This window comes from Oxyura jamaicensis, chromosome 1 (genome assembly GCF_011077185.1).
Source record: "Oxyura jamaicensis isolate SHBP4307 breed ruddy duck chromosome 1, BPBGC_Ojam_1.0, whole genome shotgun sequence".
Taxonomy (NCBI): Eukaryota; Metazoa; Chordata; class Aves; order Anseriformes; family Anatidae; genus Oxyura; species Oxyura jamaicensis.
Genome location: NC_048893.1, coordinates 32,679,034 through 32,693,382, shown reverse-complemented (window position 1 = coordinate 32,693,382; position 14,349 = coordinate 32,679,034). Strand labels below are relative to the sequence as shown.

Here is a 14,349-nt window from a genome sequence, read left to right as displayed (position 1 = left end):
AAAAGAAAAGAAAAGAAAAGAAAAGAAAAGAAAAGAAAAGAAAAGAAAAGAAAAGAAAAGAAAAGAAAAGAAAAGAAAAGAAAAGAAAAGAAAAGAAAAGAAAAGAAAAGAAAAGAAAAGAAAAGAAAAGAAAAGAAAAGAAAAGAAAAGAAAAGAAAAGAAAAGAAAAGAAGAAAAGAAAAGAAAACTAACAAAGAAAATAAAAGAAAAAAAAACTAACATAGAAAACCTGCTTCACAGCAGCTACAAGAGTGAGGAGTGAGAACCATCCCTGCAGACCCCAAGGTCAGGGCAGAAGGAGGGCAGGAGGTGCTCCAGGCATGCAGCAGCAGTTCCCCTGCAGCCTGTGGAGAGGCCCCTGGTGCAGCAGGCTGTCCCCCTGCAGCCCATGGGTCCCACATGGAGCAGATCTCCACGCTGCAGCCCGTGGAGGAGCCCCCGGTGGAGCAGGTGGATGTGGCCTGGAGGAGGCTGCGGCCCATGGAGAGCCCCCGCAGGAGCAGGCCCCAGGCCGGAGCTGCAGCCCGTGGAGAGGAGCTCACACAGGAGCAGGGGGTCTGGGGGGAGCTGCTGCCCGTGGGGGACCTGTGCTGGAGCAGTTTGCTCCTGGGGGATGGACCCCGTGGTACGGAGCCGTGTGGGAGCAGTTCTTGAAGAGCTGCTGCCTGTGGGCAGCCCCCGCAGGCTCAGTTCAGGAAGGACGGCATCCCATGGGAGGGACCCCACGTGGAACCGGGGCAGAGAGTGACCATGAAGGAGCGCAGAGACAACATAACATGGACTGACTGCAGCCCCCATTCCCTGTTCCCCTGCACCGCTTGGGGGGAGGAGGTGGAAGAGGATGGATGGGAGAAGGTGTTTTCAGTTCATTTTCTTTGTTTCTCACTTCTCTAGTTTGTTAGTAATAGGTAATAAATTACATTAATCTCCCTGTGCTGAGTCTGTTTTGCCCATGACGACTGAGTGACCTCTCATCCTTATCTCAACCCTTGAGCTCTTTCCAACACATTTTCTCCCCCTTTCCCTTTGAGGGTGGGGAGTAAGAGAGTGGCTATGGTGGAGCTCAGCTGCCCAGCAGGGTAAAACTATCACACCCTCTGAATGGCAGCAAAGCCATTTGATGGCCATTTTTCTGTCATCTAACTGCTGGCTGAGGGTTAACTCTGCCCCATCATCCAGGTCATCCATGATGTTAAACAGTACTGGCCCAAGTATAGACCCCTGAGGTACACCACTAATGACTGGCCTCAGTCCACCTCACTGTCTACTTACCTAACACAGACTTCCTCGGTATATCTATGAGGATATTATGGGAGACACTGTCAAAAGCTTTGAAAAAGTAAAGACAAACAACACCCATTGCTCCCCTCATCTGCCAACCTCATCACCTCATTGTCAAAGGCTATCTGTTTACAGCCTCACTGCACCTTGCACAAAGACCGCTTAGGAAACTGAGCCCCAAAATGGCAACAAAATCTGTAGTGCTGGAGATATGTGTTGCTCTCTCTCTGGCAATGAAAGAAATAATCAAAAGAAATATGATGAGGATGTGAAGTTCAAGGAGAGATTAGTTTGTACGAGAATGTCACAAGTCTCTTGCTTATTGCATGGGAATCAATCAACAAGATTTAGCTGTGATGATATCATGTTTCTAAAGACACCTTTTGCCAGTTGAATATATTATCATTCATTAGCCTGAAGGAGAGTGAGACAAACTTCACTGCTATTTCAGAAAGCTTTCTCTTTTCCGGGAATGCAATTGTAGTTTTATTCAATGTGCTTCTGAGTTTTTTCTAGACTTCCCAGGGGCATTATTAAAAACAAAACAAAACAAAACAAAAAACACAACACATAATAGACACCCATTACTTGAAGGAACATGTTGCTCCTCATACAATATTGAACGAACTATACAGTCAACCACTAAACTGCAGTATCTTGCCCAGGGATATTTTACATTATATTTAATATCCCACTGTAAAAACACCTCTTCCATATCCCATTAACGCACTAGATGCTCACAGAGCATCTTTTTTTAGATTGTAAACCACTTAAAATTGAAATGACAAAATGAGTTCCTAAACGATGTTCAGAAGAACACATAATAGTTCCTAAAGAACAGGAAGGGGATCCCAAAAGCATATGGGAGCCTAGAGGAAGCAAGTACTTCAGAAAACCCTCTTTTTAAATTGGACAAGAATGTTTAATTTTCTCTCAAGGATAAAACATTTTTCATGCTGTCAACTCAACATATGAGCCATAAAAATAATAGATATTCTGTCATCCTGTCTAGCTATGCCCCAAAACACAAGGTTTTTAAGAAGAAAGCTACTTGGAGCTAAGCCACATGTTTAGTATGAACATCACTCAAGACCCAAAAAGTGTTGTGAAAGAACTCCAGAAGGAATTAAAATATTATAAAGCACTTTACAATTCCATTTATGCACTCTTTATATATATATATGTATATATATATATGTTCTGAGTTACTGCTAACTCAAACCAATCCTTAGTAGGAAAGCTTTATTATTTTCAAAAAATAATATTTACTCATAAGACAAATAGAATAGTAGGGGACTAACCAAAAAAGGAGACAGTACACTAAACTACTCTCTGAAGAGTGACAGTGTATTTTAAATGATTTACCAGAGCCCTATCTCCTTCCTTCCACTCTCTCCTGTGTCAACCTCCTTGCATACCCTGTGTCCCAATGCAGGCAGCTGGGAAGAGGGCACTCATCACTCCTTGAGGGACTGAGAATCCAGGTGGGATTGAAAAGGGCCATGAGAGGGAATCCAAAAAAGTGCTTGTGACATGAAAATGAGTTACCATGATCCAAGCCAAGCTTAGGCAGGTTCTTCTTAGGCCTCATCTTGGCCATGCTTCACCTGACCACATAGTTCCTGCAAATACTCCATAGCTGCAGAATGATATTATGCTCCTGAATCTTCAAAGAGTCCTAAACTAGGAAAGGGGTCTCCTTTGACATAATTGAGCTCTACCCAAATATCCCCAGCAGCTGCAGTTTCTCCCAAGACCCTATTTGCTTTAGCAGATGCCTGCTGCTTGTGCCTGTCTTTCCCAATTACTGCAGCTACCACATACACAGCACAGAGACTGTACCTAGCAATTTAACACAAACAAATGTGAGATTTGTATGACCACATGGACAAGTGGGATTCATCTTTGACAAAAGATTAGATTTATATTATGAACAAACCACATAGGCATCTAGGCTTCTCTTGAAATTAAAGGACAGGAATGTGTACTTCTAGTGTGTAAGCTATATGATGTATTTTAACCATCCACATTAAGATGAAGTTAATCATTTCTCAGAAGTTCCTTTCTTTCTGTATTTACCATAGAAGGAGTCCAGGTGACTAAGATTCTAAAGTTACCTGAGATAAATCCCATCCATTTTACCTTGCTGGAGAGTTAACAAGTCTTTGTATAAGGTAAAAAAGATGGTATCAAAGTCTACTCACATATACGAGTGTCTTCCATATCACTGCTAATGAGAAGAAGATTTGCTTAAAAAGAACAGGAGGGGACTTTTATCCTTTAGCATGCATTCATTCATTATCATTAATCACAGTCACTAGCCTGGCAGCCATACATTTGTCTGAAATGTACTTTCTTATGCAAATATGTAACGCATTTTCTCTGGAAAGACAAAATTAACCCTGAGGGAAAGCACATAGTTTATGCCTCATTTGTATCCAGAAACAGACCTCCAAGAAACTGGGCTATGTTTCTACAGTATCTCAAGTGAATAAGTGAGGTTTGGAACAGCTATTAGTTACTCCAGGATGAAAAGATCACTGGTATCATGCAGGTAATTTCAAGCAAAAGTCACTAGAGCCATTCTACACTGTAGTATGTCTCCTTATGTGTCACAGGCAAAGTATTCTAGGAAGGTTTCTAGCAATTTTAACATTTTATTATTGGTACCTGGTTTGCCTTCTTTGGATTGTGGAGTCAGCTCTTTTAGCTATCATCTATTAGATATAAGTTTCAGCAAAAAACATAAAGCTCACCGTGACATTTTTGTACTTCAGTGCCCAACACTCCAGGACAGGAGATAGTGAATGGTTGATCCCACTGACATCCTTTCTCTTCATATCATCCAGCTTTCAGTTCCAGTCCTGAAAGTGTAGCCAATAATTTAATAGCATTTTACAACTCGGTCTAAATTTCTTAGAGCTGAGACCATGGCAAGTGATCAGGCCTATTTAATAAAGGGGCTGGGAAAAAAAAATGAAAAAGGAATAGAAAGGATGATTTTCTGGAATTATTTTTAAACCATTTGTTTCTGAGAATGTTCAAAGGCCTGGGTGTTTCTCTGGATTGCAAGGAGACAGAGCATAAGGCAGTAATCTTCTGACAAGAGGACCGAAGACACACGAGAAATTCTCTGCTTGCATACATTAGCCTTTTCATTACACAAATGTAGCACAGATCATCATGCCCACCCACCACATTCAGTTCTTGTTTCTTTAAGCATTCACTCTGTCCATTCCCCATGCTCAACAGCAAGGGCAGCCAGACATTTTTGCTCCTCCGCAACCACAAGACAAACTATGGAGGTAAGGCTTAATGTCAGGCAAAGATCTTCCAAGTGAGTAGCATGAAATCACGGGCCTCCTGCACACACACAGAGTCTACTACACATATCTGTGGCAGTTTAAAAGAGAGAGGACACAGGTAACAGCCTGGTACTGCTAAAGCAATACCTTCACCAAACTCCTGAAATACTTGCTCTTTCCTAGTGGGTGGAAGTCATTTGGTGATGCTACCTTCAAGGCATCGTTGTCCCTATATCCTTATTTTCTTGTGATTGTATTCACCCTACACAGCAACTACGCTGGAAGAGCAACACCTGAATGTGTGAGAGCTTTGCACTTGCTTTTCTAATGGTGTTTTCAAGAACGCCAAGCCAAGCCAAGTTAAGGTGGACTTCGGGGCCCTCTGGTGGCTTGGGAGAGTAGAAATTCCAAGAGAGGAATGACGGACCTTCCAAAAACCTGGCCACATTTTCTACTGGTTTTGAGCCAAAACACAAAGCACAAAGTTTGTCCATCATTTCCAGCAGAACTGAAAGTCTACATTAGCCCATTTCCATGCTTTTCTCTTCCCATCAGCTTTTCTTCTTTGAAGTAGGACTAAACTGGATGTTGCATGTTGCCATAATTTTCTCTTTATAATGCCGTGCTATTTTGCAAGAAATTTGGACAGCTCACTTTGTTCACCCAAAAACTTTGGAAGCCAGTGCTTTAAATATTTCTGAGATCTTATTGAACACCTGAAAGTGATGTAAAACTGTAGGAAGACTTTAAAATACTCATTGAGAACCTGAGGTAGTTTCCATAGAGCCAGTTTCAGAATTGTTCACCCAGAATGTCTGAAATTCAGGGTAAATGTCTTTCAGTGAAGAATCATATGATTTTTATTTAATCTTGACAGTGTAAGAAAGGCATTAGGGTTTCTTTCTGCTTAATTTCTGATCTTCAGCCTTCTCTATAGCATTTTCTGTGTAGGATTTCCTTTAGATCCCAAATGGAAACCTATTTTTATGTAAAAGCTGAGATTTCCACAGGCCTCTTGGAGCCCTGAAGAAAAGCAGCTTCTAGGTAAGATTAAAAAAAAAAAAAAAAAAAAAAAAAAAAAAAAAAAGTCACAATTGGCAGCAGAGTAATTTACAGTTGCAGTCTTGCTGACACACATTTGCAACGTGTTTACATGAAGGTAATCTAAGGTCTTTTTTTTTTAATCAAGGAAATTTTATGCCATATTATTGTCAGGTTTCAGAAGATATTTTACAGCACACACAAGCACAGGCAAAGTCATAAGAATTGAGAGACAGCAGAGAGGTCATGCTGTGCTACAGCTGAGTTTATAGGCTGTACCCAGGTGACTTTCAGCAAGTTCACCAGGACCTGAAGGGCAAGTACTTGAGGACACCCAAAAAGGTCTGTTGTGGTCACTGTGAAGGGGAAGGGCATGAACACAGAAATATCTTCAACAGACCAGTTCTGTGACTGCTCAGTAATCATTGCAGACTCTTGAGACCCAAAGGTTTTGTTGACATGATCCCATTTAAAGTCCACGCACTCTCTCCTCTTCTGTGAAAGCCTGATCTTCTGACGTGGACATATTGCAGATTTCAGCAAGCTGTAAACAGCAGCAGACAACACAGCTAGGCAACACTACAGCATGTCATGCCCCTAGAAACTGTCTAGCTGCACATACAGTCTTTTCTTAAGTATCTGAAATAAGGCCAGCACTGCAGTAGGGCAGCAATAACTGCTTCTGGTAACACTTACCTCTGCTGAGCCCAGCGTCATGCTGGTCGTCTTACCTGAAGGGTGACTCAGTAGCTCAGGAGTTCTCCCACTTGAATAAAACATTATTCAAATGGGAGAATAAACCGAATAACTGCTTCTTTCAATTCATTTCCTGTTCAAAGCCTCGTTTCCTTTGTTGTTGTTGTTGTTCTTTTTTATTTCTTGCTGATTTCACACCAATTATTTCCCCTATGTAGATAATAAAGCACGCTTGAAAGTTAAAGCAGATTTCTATTGAGTGTGAATTTGTACCAACACAATAGCTTTTTCTGAATAATTTCCTGTATAGACAGGCTCACTGCTATTATAGGGTACAGGTTAAAAAAAACCCTGATCTCTTCTGAGTATTGCATCAGATCACTGTTAAACTAACTCATCCTATTTCCCGTAGGCACATGGAGAAGTAGTCTCTAAGTACCCCAGACTACTTTCTTGAACAAGATATAGCTTAAGAAAAGAACTGTACCTAGACCACTGAAGACACCCAACATTTTGAAAAGAAGCCACAGGGCTGTGATATTTGGTGCCTTCAGCACTGATGGTGGTAGCTGTTCTCCACCTCCTACCATGCTCTGATCCACACCTTTCCTGAGCAAAACCTGAACCAAGCAGAAGATATGGCTTTGTTTACCTTACATTTCAGATCTGCCATCTGAATGAACTTTTCTTCCCACATGCTGTCGTAGTGAATTAGCAGTTCATCTGTAAGTCCATTCTCAGCTGCGCTCTGATAAGTTGGAACAAAACATACTATGAAGAGCCCCAAAGGATCAAATTAGTGGAGAGTAGAATAAATGTGCAATGTTATCTATTTCTCTAATATTCACAGGGGAAGAAATACATCTATGGGATATTAGGAAATGTTGCGCTAATTGACATTTCAACCTGCCTGTGACATTTCCTTTTAAGCCGTCCTCTAAGTCACAATGTGCTTATTGTCACAATGCTTCAAATACTTCATTTGGAGCATGCTACAAGTAAAATTATTGCATCTGCTTGATTTTTTTTTCTCTATTATCTCATATTTTTTCTAACTCTCTAGTTTCCTTAGTTTCGCAAAAAAAAAAAAAAAAAAAAAAAAAAAAAAAAGACTGTGGTAATTATTCTAAGTGGAGACCTACAAATGCTAGGGTTTTATTTTACACTTCTCACAGCTGATTGTGGCATTTAAGCCTAAAATAATTAAAGTGCTAAATCAAATAAAAGAAAAAACTTGGTGAGTAGTTGAAATGATTTCTAGATAATTGGTATATTTTTTAAAATAACTGGCATATTTCTGTATAATATCCACTCTGTATGTTCTGGTTCAAAGCCCAGAGAAGTCAATTGAAATTCTCTGCTTTTCTTCTCCAAGAGACTCTGCCCAAAATATTTGGTAGTATCCATTTTCATGGAGAAGGTATCTGGTCAATGATCTGATGTTTTTAAAGACCCCCGTGTTTCTGAAAGTTAAACATTTGTATTCTGCTGAGTTTACTATACAATTTCTTCAGACACATGGTTTTCTGAGCTCCAGCACATCTGCAAAATTCAGCTGGAAAACTCTGCCCAAAGTGCAGTGGCACTTGAAACACAAGAATGGTAAGGTAGTTAAATGGAAAATAACCTAAAAATATATTTATATGCCTCTATGCCACTGGATGTGTATACCTGCAATACAGGGTGTAAGTCTGTAAACCTCACCCCAGTAAGAAATTACTCATTATACATGAAACATGGAGAGGGATCATAAGAGATAGCAAAGAATAGAAAGATCTCAGGAGAAAGATCATTTTATTAGAAATAATTTAACGGAGACTTTAAGAATCAAGAAGAGAAAAAAAATAGACTTTCATGCTTGGTATTTTTATAATATAAAGATGTAAGAAACTCCAGTAAAATGCTACAATTTATAATGGAGGAAGATAAATATTTTTATTTATTTATGCATTGTTTATTGTTAGATGTCTGTCAAAGACCCATAGCTGCCTCAGCAGATTGGAGTGGGGAAAGGATTAACTACTGACACTGGTTACAAGAGCTTTCCATCATTCTCGTGAAATTATGTTAATAAAGGGATATAAAGACTTATGTTTCAGGGCTCAAGGCAACAGTTAACTTGTGTGAAAAGAAAGCTACCTTAATGGGAGTTTTTTTGTGTAACTCTTTATTACCCGGTGTCATGCCCCTTCCTATAAAGCTGGTTCCTATGAGCTGGTTCCTGGGCCAGAATTCTGATGGATGGCTGCACTGGGATCTTTTATAGGGAATGATGACCCTACACCATCAGAGACTAAGGGCCTCACACCAGGGCAAGGTAATCCTGAGGGCATATCATCTCATCGGTTCTCTAAAATAAGGAGGTGGGAAACTAAAGCACAGAGACTGGGTGGCTCATTCAAAATCACCAAAATACCTTTCACAAAATTTTGGAAGGCTGTCTTAAAGCTCAGGTCCTCAGGGAATGTGAATCTGGGATACAGAGGACCTTCCAGCTTCCTTAAAGCAGTCCAGGGATCTGACCTGGGGTTCTCAAGAGCTGCGCTAATATCTCAGTTCATGGAATATCTGTTTCCCCTTGTTAATTAAATAGGCAGTTGTTCATGGCATAGAAAGAGTTGTACCAAAATTAACACGGGGTAATGTGAAGGGGTATGAACACTGAACACAGGCTGCTTTTTTCCTTTGGTTACATTTTCTTTACTCAGTAGAAATCTTTATTTCCTTTCATACCATAACTAGATACATCATTGGTTTACTATTCCCTTATTCTGAACCAAAAACACAACTAAAAGCTTCACTTGGAATTGTTTTCTACCTTTGGTCATCTGTCAATCACTCTAATCCTTAGGCTTGTCCTTCAAACCTTTATAAATAAGTCACAGGTATGGAAAGGTGAAAAGAAAATAGCTTGGTCTGTGTTTAAAAAAGTACTTACTGATACACTTAACCAGTGGCATTTCAGCTCAGAGTTTTGTTTCCTCTCATTTCTCAATCTTCTGGTGTTTTCCTGACAGCTATCTATGAACTGTATGACTCACCGGTCAAGAATAGAAACTTTCGAAGATTTAGGAGAAATATAAAGTGTCTAATGGCAGACATATGAATTTTAAATCATTTCCAATAATGTATAAAAAGAATGTAAAGTACTGGGACATGCACACACACAAGTAAAATTTAAAAAATTTGGACAAACAATAAGATTTATGCTTTGTGCCAGGAATGGAGCAGACAGATTTTTGCCAGACTGGACTATGGTTCAGATTGCAAATCTGAATACATGACTAAAAATATACATACAGATGGGAGGGTACCAGAATCCATGTTGCTTTTTTCAGAGCAGATGGAGGTGATGTTGTATTGCAACTAATATTTGGGGAAAAGACTAAGCTGTGCAACTCCCAAATTAAAGTGTAAGTACAACAAAGCAGACAGTATTTTTTGTGACAGTAATCAGATGCTTTTAAACACAATATGTTAATAAAAATAACAACGACAAAAAAAAGCAGCTGAATCACATAAATAGTTCTGTTGCTTTCTCACAGGTGCTCAAGCTGTAGCAAAACAATGACTTTAATCACCAGTTTCCTTCTTTGTAATTAATAAGACTGTCTAATCCACTTTTTCCTTTTCAAAAACACTGTTCTCTGACTCAGAGTTTTCCTATAAGTGTTATGTGATAATTTTAGGGCATTCGGAGTGATAGACTTACATTAAGACAGGAAAAAAAAAGGCTGGGGGGGGAGGGGTGGAAGCTCACAAATAATAATTTGGCAGAACATCAGGAAAAACTTCTTGATAACTCTTGGATTATTAGAAAATAATCACTCACTGGAAGAAGTGGAAATGGTATCTTTTGGGACTAATTCACTGTGAGGCTGAGAAATAAATGATGTAATAGGTTACTGATCCTTTTGACTTCTGTGACTCAGCAGTTGCAATTTCAAACTGAGCTTCAGTGCAGAGTGTTGTAGAAGTATTTGAACTCCCTAAAGATTTTATAATGAGGTTTCAAAGAAACCAATGATAGCAGAATAGGGCACAGATTTGATTTTCTTTAAATCAATGAAAAAGCCCCTTTGACCCAAGGCCACCAATTTAAAACGGGTGAGTCCTCCTAAGTGTTTGCTGCTCGAGGGTAAAAGTGTCTCATCAACGCACTGTGAACAGGTATCTCAAGTTGCTTTTCTACTTGTCTTCTTAAGAACAGTATCTCAGATTTATAAACTACTTAAGACAACTGAATACAATGGGTAAATCTGACAAAATTGTTCAAGGATTCCCAAGACTCCTCTCAAATAATCAAACTATCAAACTGATATAGTTTCTGTTCTTTTCCATCATTTCCCTCCTCAGCCTGGTGATTCTGACCATTTAGTGCAATTACAGCTTTTTTTTTTTTTTTTTTTTCCTGCCAATAACAGTGCTTAGCACTGAACCACTACAAGATTAAAAGACACAGCTTAAGGGAGCAGCAGTCTATGCATTTTTATTTTTTATTTTTTTCCTCCTGCTTTTCTTCCTCTCTAAGAGAGGTCAAGATGTATTCAATATTTCTTCAGTAATTCCAGAGTTTCGGTGTTGTGACATAAGCAGTTGGTAGGAGATGCACTCCATCAAAACTTACAGTATTTGGCTTGTATTCAGGCAGCTCATTGAGTAACGCAGGATGAGAAGGAATGTAAGAAGACAATGACAGACATAGTTCAGAATAGACATACTGAATTTGATAACTCCCCAGCCATTTTTAGCTGGGGAGTAGCAGAGTTAATGAATAACTAAGTTTTATTATATTATAAATATGATTCTTCTCTCTTACAGACTTTTGGCCTTTGTAGATACAGTACCTGCTAGTTTCACACTGAATATCTTTCCAGTCTTGCAGGTTCATAGTATAAAAACTCCAAAGTTTTCTACCTTATTCTCCATTTAAATTTTTGCCCCTGCACCAAGATGAACTGCAAAACATGGTAGGTTTGGTTGATGTTGTAGCTAGTGGGAACCTGGTTTTCTTCCTCTGGGCATGGCAGGGCAACCCAGCCTGTGGAGGTTCACCTAGCTGCCAAATCAGCCAACAGATAGTGCCATAAATGTCAACCCCCTTCCAAGCTGTGGTTGTGAATCTGTTCCCTGCCACACAACGGGTATAGCAGTTTTGTTTTACTGTTTGCCCTTCACCAAACCATGGCTGTTACCTTAATAACTTCTGAGAACACAGCTCGATCAACTGTGCCCTGAACACAGATATAGGCAAAATACCTTGGAAGTGTAAACTAAATGCCTTGTTCTTCTGTATTCTGTAGTTTCTGTGGTATGGGCACCAAGATAAGATATCTTCATTACCCAGTGCTAGCTAAAGGCTCTTTCATTAATCAAATACGTTTAATTGTGAAGTTTGTGTGATCCAACTGTCACTATATATCACAGAGAATTTTTCAGAAGAAAATGAAGAATAATAGTGGCAAAATGGAGGAACAAATAGCAAATAAGCAATGGTAAAAAAGCACCTTAACAGTAACTAAACAACATACCAAATAAAAGATAATATATATGTGATTTAATTATACATGGAAAAAAAAAATCTGTTTTACAAATGATTTTTTGCTAAATAGAATCATTGGATATTTAATATGTTGCCATCATTGGCACCAATTTAAAAATATGTGTGCTTGAAAATAATGAATATACTTGGTAGCTCTGTTCATATGTCTGTTTTGGAAGTGACAGTATTGATTGGTCAGCTTAGTCATATACTGGGAATATCTCTAAAATACAATAATACATTATGTACAATAATCTAAAAATGTACAAAAATAAATTACGTGACTCCAAAGAAAACATTTTCATTTTATTCTCATTTCCATACTGCTATTTTCAATCAGGTGGAGAACAACTCAAATAAAATCCACAAAGGACAGGCTTTCACTTATTACCTTTCAATTTCCATTCTTTATGAGTGCATTTCACTCTGCAAATCTCCAAAGCATTTTCAAAGCAGTGTAACAGACAGTTGTTAGCAGTTCAATGAAAAAAATTAAACACAGTTATTTGAATTTTAAAAAAAAAAAACGCTAAGTCTTCCTCTCCACTAGCAAGAAATTACAACAAATCCAAGAAAACAGAATGAAGAAATTCCATGAAGAGGGTCTATACATACTTTTTTTGAATATGACCAGTCTCATTTTATCAATCAGTCTACTCATATGCCTAAAGCCAGGTAAATACCCTGCCAAATGGAGCTTTCAGAGCAGAGCCAGACTGACAGATTTGTATATCCACACTCCAAGGTTGAGCAGCACAAGCCCTCACCTCTCCAAAAGAAATGACAAGGAAAGCCCCATTGACCCATTCTCTTTTTCATAAAAAGCTTATGACTTCCTCAAATATCACTGTATATATATTTTTACAAACTTTCTGTACAAGGAGGCCAATTAATTAATTCCCTTTTTGGGGGAAGAGACATTTATACCACATATAACAGCTGCATTTTCTACTACTTGCCATCACCAGTTCTTCCAGATGTGCTCTGCTGGGATCTTGCCTAAGGCACCTACCCTAGATTTTAACACTGTTTAAAGTCGTTAGCACCGTCACTTGTAAATTAGGGTATTTCTCATGGTGCTACATTAGTTTGTCACGGAACTGAAATTTTCCCCTTCACTTTACAGTACTTTCCTAAAATGGCTCTTCCATCTTCTCTTTTTCCCATTCTGCTCCCTAGCAAGTCCTTAAGATGATAGAAATAATTTAATACCACAGATCTAGCATTACTTTCCATCCATAGCCTCAGTTCTGCTGTTCATGAAGCCAGTCTTCTCTTCCAGCCCTTCCTGCAGTCAGGGTGAGAAAAGTAAGTTCTGTAGCTGCTGGAAATGGTTATTTGCCATTTTGGGTACAAAGAGATAACAACAACAACAAAGTCTCTCTCACCAGTTTTCCCTTCCCTGTGGAGTTTTACATTTTCAACTTTTCACAAAGAAAAATTTTCCCAAGCAAGGTTCCTTTCTTCTTTCATGTCATTTGTTCCTTCTGTATTTATATCTGAAATGACTGGCTGATCAAAATTGCCTGAAGCTCTCAGTGTCCTGTTCAGCTAAGCCTACTGCCAGGTATTGAAAATCCTGTGACTTTATTTAATAAAATAAAATTAAAACTGATGACAAAGGCTTCAGACAGTAACTGGCTGGCAGTGACAAACTGGGATTCTGTGGTCCATGTAACAGTAGTTTGTCTCTTCCCAGAAACCTATAAGTAGTACCAGTGATTACCTTCCGTAGCAATAGTCCATGTACCCCTTATATTGGAAGGAGGAAAGGGTGTGTGCCTTATTACAGGAGGTGAAGATATTCTTATCTTTCTCTTATACTTGAGTGAGACAAAAACCAGGCACTACACAGAAGTGTCACCCAAGCCCTGAAATGCCTTTTTCATATTTTTCAGTTCCTATAACTGCAGGTGATGAATCGCTGGTTACGCCCAAACCCAGCTTGAATCCCTGCATGTTTTAACCTTCTTCAGACTGATTAGGGAAGCATTTGGCTGGGATAAGGTTCTAGTCCTACAGGCAATGGGATACTTGAAACACCAAAGTAGTTTATAAACTTTTATTTGGCCTTATGGTAGAAACTGTACATTTGTGCATATATAGGTTATCCCAGACCAATGATCTTGGAAGAATTTTGTTTTAATAAAAATCTGTTCTCTAATGAACAGAATATACTTGAAGAGGTTGACAGTGAAATTAAACTAAGAAATGCAAATAAACGTTAAGGTCTGTGCAGCAGCAAGTTACTTGCACATCCAAGACCAAAATCTGGTAAATTATATAAGGGGTGTCTGTGAATAAATATCTACACATGGAACATACAAGAGACTGTCAGAGGATGATCACGAGAGATTTTTAACTTTCCTAATGAATATTTGTCCCTGAAAAAGGCATGCTTATAGTTGTCTTAACAAGACAGACATAGAAGAGGGTGTTTTTTTTTTTTTTTTTTTTTTTTTTTTTTTTTTTTTTTTTTTTTTT

At 38.8% G+C, this 14,349-nt stretch overlaps 1 long non-coding RNA gene across 1 annotated transcript in view; it reads left to right on the top strand.

Annotated features, from left to right (window-relative positions):
• Nucleotides 1-1,383: 1,383 nt before the first annotated feature.
• LOC118169879 overlaps nucleotides 1,384-14,349 on the top strand; it is a 25,271-nt gene continuing 12,305 nt past the window's right edge. The window contains exons 1-2 of the long non-coding RNA XR_004752335.1: nucleotides 1,384-1,394; nucleotides 11,474-11,480. This is a non-coding gene — a long non-coding RNA (uncharacterized LOC118169879). The remainder of the gene's footprint in view (nucleotides 1,395-11,473; nucleotides 11,481-14,349) is intronic.